This window comes from Amblyomma maculatum, chromosome 2, assembly GCF_055883805.1.
Source record: "Amblyomma maculatum isolate TAMU_Amacu chromosome 2, ASM5588380v1, whole genome shotgun sequence".
Lineage (NCBI taxonomy): Eukaryota > Metazoa > Arthropoda > Arachnida > Ixodida > Ixodidae > Amblyomma > Amblyomma maculatum.
The window spans coordinates 163,553,578-163,558,788 of NC_139345.1; the positions used below are offsets into that span (position 1 = coordinate 163,553,578).

Genomic DNA, 5,211 nt, shown 5'->3' on the forward strand with positions numbered 1-5,211 from the left:
AGGCTTCCCCCGTTCTTTACAGCATGCTCAGTTTTGTCCATGTTATACTTCCTTATATCGGCCACCTTGCGCTTATTGATTAGCTTTGATATCTCGGCCAATACAGCCCATAATTGTAGTTATTTCGCATGGCGCACAACGCACGAACAGTGAGGCTCGGTAACTATTAACAGAAAGTGGATACCGGCCTCAGATCGAGGCTTTTATCAGCAGTGAGTTTGAAGCAGGTAAAGAAACATCTAGATAAAGCCGCCGAAGTTAGCGAGAGCAACCTAGAACAATTCAGAAGGAAACTCAAGTGGCATCCCACTCCATCTTGCGTGACAAAGTAAAGGATGAAGCTCCGCCTAGAGTCTTTGAGCGTGCGCAAACACAGCATTTGTTCGCGTCATTGTCTAGATCATCCTTCGTGTTACAAGCAACATAATAAGGGCCTCTTGGCAATTGTTTTGCTTCAGCGTCTCGGGTTAAGTAGTCGGCATCCATGACAAAAAGATAGCTATGCTACCACAGAAATTTTATCGGTTGCAGGCCGTCATTGCACCTGCCATCACTTCGGTGGTGGACGACGGCTGTTGTTGCGGCGCGCGTCTTTCTCTCCCTCTTCCTTTTCTTCTTCTCTTCTGTCTGCATGAGGCAGCGGAGGTGGCTCCGATTGTTAAAGATTCCCGGTGGTCTAAATTACGCCGTAGCCCTCCACTACGGCTCCTCTTTCTCTCTTTTGCCACTTTCACCCCCACCTTCCTCCCTTCCCTTACGGCGCGTTTGCGGTGTCCACAGAAAACAAGTGAGACAGTTAGCGCGCCTTTCCCTTCCTATATATAAATCAGTTTTTAAATCTGGCGGCTCCGATTACAGCGCAACATGTCTACAGAAAAGCTCATGGCGCTTGGATTGCAAAACACATTAGAAGAACTACGCGAGGCGCACCTTGAGTCGCAGAAACTAACGCTGCTGCAGACAACGACTGGAAGAGCGCTGTTACAGAGACTCGGATACTGTGAGCAGATGCAAGAAATAGCGAGGATGGAAATGATCCACGACGAACTTCGCCAGTCCCTCAGGGTAGCTCCAACCCCGAGAAATATGGACCCTAACCTTCACCAAGGTAGACGAGAAGCAAGGGTGGTGGTGTTGAACTCTCTTATTGCGCCCAAAAACAGGGGACCAGACAACGGGCCGGTTGCGCTGACTTAGAGGAGGTCGGCGGGGATCCTTTGGGATGCCGCTGCCTCCACCGCGCGCTGGATAAGCCAGCGTTGGTCTGCTGGCTCGGAAGTACACAGGAGAGACTCCCACGTCTCTGGGGTGTTTGTGTTGTCTGTGTTGTAATGTGCACAAGTCCGCACCATGTGTATGAGTGTGGCCGGAGTTGAGCAGTGTTTACACATGGGGGCAATCGGATCCGGAAAGATCCTGCTGTATAAGAGGGGGTGTGGGAAGCTGCCAGTTTGAATTTGCGCCATTGGACGGCCTCGCGTCTTGTTAGATCGCGGTTTGCGGGAGGATATGTGCACCTTTGGAGTCGGCAGTGCTGGAGTATGTCCGTGTAAGTGGTGAGTAGAGAAGCGCGTGATGTATTAGTGTCAGCGGAAGTAGGGTGGCTGATCATACTCTCGGCTCGGCAGCTGAGATCTCGAGCGAGAGTGTTTGCCTGGGCGTTTCCGCTGAGCGACTCGTGGGCTGGAGCCCAAAGAAGTAAGCGAGATGTGGAAGAGGGTGCTGTAGAACGTAGAATGTGTAACGCCTGGCAAGAGGTACGGCCAGCATCGTAATTGCGAATAGCTTGTTGAGAGTCACTGATGACGACTTTGGTATTAGGGTCGGCTAGCGCTAGCGCAATGGCAACCTCCTCAGCTGCGGTGACTGTTTCTTCATTGCGAATGCTGCAGGCTGTGTACCAGCTGCGGTGAGGGGCGAGAGCTACCGCCACCATCATTGGCCTCGATGGATGGTAAGGGGCGTCCGTATACGTGACGTCCGGACGTCCACTGAAGCGTTTCTCGAATTGACGAGCCCGACCGGCCCGTCTCTCGGCGTGGTGTTCCGAGTGCATCCATTTGGTAATAGAAGGATTGCGGAGATTTAGGCGATATTCCGGTGTACGTTCAGCGTAACTTGGGGCCGATCTCGGCGGGGAGATCCCAACTTGCTGCAATACCGCTCGGCCAGCATGTGTGAGTGAGAGCAGCTCATACAGGGCGGTGAGGGTTGCCTCGATCAGTTCGCTCACGGTATTGGAGATTACGAGAGCCATGCGTTTATGGGTAGCTGTGGACATGGGAGGACCTAGGGCCGTCTTGTATGCTTTTCGAAGTGACGCCTCTAGCCATTCGCTTTCGGCACGAGTAAGACGTAAGTAGGGTCCAGAGTAAATGATGCGGGAGCATATGAAAGCTTGAACGAGGCGCAGGAGGTTGGACTCTCGCATGCCATGATGCTTGTTGGAGATTCGCTTAAGGAGGCGTCCGATCTGTAGACCCGACTGGTCGATCCGTTTGATCGTGATGATGTTGCTGCCGTTGGCCTGTAGATGCAAGCCCAAGATCCTGATGTTGTCTGTTCGAGGAATCGGGTTTCCTTGCACCTGGAGGTTGATGTCAGGAAGTATATTTGAAGGGCGTCGTCCCGGGGAAGGGATGAAGATATACTCGGACTTTGTCGCCGAGCAAGTGAGGCCAACTATACTTAGATAATCTTCAATCCGTTCGATCGCAGTCTGTAGAGTCTCTTTAATCTGGCCGTCACTGCCGCGCGTGATCCAAAGTGTGAGGTCGTTAGCATAAATGCTGTGATGCAGGTGGGGGATGTCGGCCAGTAGCTTCGGCAGGCCTATCAGTGCGACGTTAAAAAGCATCGGCGAAAGTACGGCGCCTTGCGGCGTGCCACGGTTGCCCGGAGAGATGATGGAAGGATCTCCAGTGCCGGCTTTAAGTTGCACTGTGCGGTCGGTGAGAAAGTTTCGGATGTACGCATACATGCGATGTCCAACAGCGAGAGCTTGAAGTTGTTGAAGAATCGCTCCATGGAGGACGTTGTCGAATGCCTTGGCAACATCGAGGCCGACGATGACTTTCGTGTCTAGTGTACGTCTCATGACTAGCTGATGATGGAGAAGAAACATAATGTCCGGGGCCGCTAAATGAGGGCGGAAGCCGAACATTCTGTCTGCTAGAAAATGGTTGTCTTCAAGGTATCGTGAGAGTCTGGTCTGCATAACGTGTTCCATCAGCTTTCCAACGCAGGACGTGAGAGAGATGGGACGGAGGTTGGCCAAGGTTGGTGGTTTGCCCGGCTTGGGGATGAGAACTAGATTGGGGCATTTCCACTCTTGAGGGATGGTACCGCTGGCCCAACATTCTTGAAAATAGTCGGTAAGAGCATGAATGAATGCGTCGTCTAGATTCCTAAGCATTTTATTTGAAATGCGGTCAGGGCCGGCCGCCGAAGTCGTCTTGAGGCGATTGAGTTCTTCTCGGACCTCCGCAAAAGTGATTGGAGCATCTAGACAGAGATTGTCCGCGCGCTGATAGAAGGGGAGGTTGTTTGTTGGTTCAAGGCGGATGTAAGTATTTATAAGCCCTTGTTTGAGCTCGTCAGACGTGCCAGGATACTGGTGGAAGATTCGCTCGAGCTGTTGGCGTGTCTGGAGCTTGCCTCCTGCTGGGTCGAGTAAATGTTGAGGGAGGTTCCACGTTTTACGAGCGTTTGGAGTCTTGTTCATCTGGTCACATATGCTGTGCCAGCTCTGTCGATTGAGTTCTATTGCATAGTTCTCGATATTCGCATGTGCGCGCGCCAGTCTACGCCGGACATTGCGGTCCCATTTCCGAGTGGCAAGTAGAGCTTCGAGCGACTTCTTGCGCTCCCACAGATGGGCCTAGTAGCGGTCACAGTGTGGTATACTGTCCTCTAACTAGACGGTTTGAGTGGCGTCGGCCACTTGTTTGACAATTTCGGTTGTCCACGCCTTGATATCAGTAATAGCGGGAGGTTTGTCCTGCTGTTTCCTGTGCGTCCGGAAGGAGTCCCAGTCAACCACCTGAGCCGGCCGCGTACATTGCCTGGTAGGCTCGTGTATTACGATTTCGAGTACGAAGTGATCACTGAGAACGTTTTCGTGAGTCTGACACCAAGTCGCTTTAACTCCGGAGGTCGTAAAGGCAAGATCCGGCGTTGTATCACGCTGTAGGCCCGTACCGTGTCTAGTGGGGTAGGACACGTCCGTGATAAGGGTCAGCTGGTGCGTATGCCAGTCATTCCAAAGGCGTCGACCTTTAGCAGAGTCATAGTGGTAGCCCCAAGCGCGGTGATGCGCATTAAAGTCACCGAGAATGAGGAGGGGTTGCTCCTGCGCCAGCTGCTGGGCTTTGAGGAAAAGCGGACCGAAAATATCCTTATGAGCTCGGGGAGGGCTGTAGACATTAATTACAAACAGACAAGTGCAACGTTTACGCGAGGGTCGAGGTAATATTTCTAAGAAGGCGTATTCAGGGAAAGTTGGATCTAAATTGTGCTGGAGGACAGTGAGATTACGTTTGACGAGAGTAGCTATTCGAGGTTTTACTCGTTCCGATAGGTATGTACTGTAACCGGCAAGTTTCGTGTTCTTGTCGCATTCCTGGAGAGCTATTAGTTCGGGGCGATCACTCGCGGCGAGGAACTGCTGGAGGACCGGACGCTTACGCGCGAACCCACGACAGTTCCACTGCCAGATGGTGGTGTTACCCAAGCTGCTCGCCATGATTAGGCTGGGATAGTTGTGGGGTTTGAACGCGTGTCGGCGCAGGGGCCGCGGTTACCACGGCAGCGAGGAGTTTGCCCTGTGCTTATATAGCTTTGCTCAACGTCTCAAATTGTTTCGTGACTTGTGAGCCAGGGCCGACTTTATGCAAAACGACAAACGCTCCTCAAGACACGACCGTGTATGCAGACGCGTCCTCGAGAGGAGGACACAACAAAATTGCAGTGGCCAACGTGGTCGATTGGTCTTTAGCGAAGTGACCAGTGCCTCTATCCGACACTGCACAGTAGCAGAGGCCGAGGAAGTAGCCGTTGTTCTAGTGGTGGCGGAGGGCTATAGAACTGGGCGGTCGCTAACAATACTCACAGGCTCTCAAACAGCCTGTCGAAACTTCATGAATGGCAGGATTGGTCGTCACGCGCTCCGTATACTCCTCAAAGCGAGCGACAGAATTAAAACGCACGAAG

The 5,211-nt window shown here is 52.4% G+C and overlaps 1 pseudogene; it reads right to left on the minus strand.

Moving 5' to 3' along the window:
- Nucleotides 1-1,193: 1,193 nt before the first annotated feature.
- LOC146200329 (uncharacterized) lies at nt 1,194-3,415 on the minus strand (annotated as a pseudogene).
- Between the last annotated feature and the right edge of the window lie 1,796 nt (nt 3,416-5,211).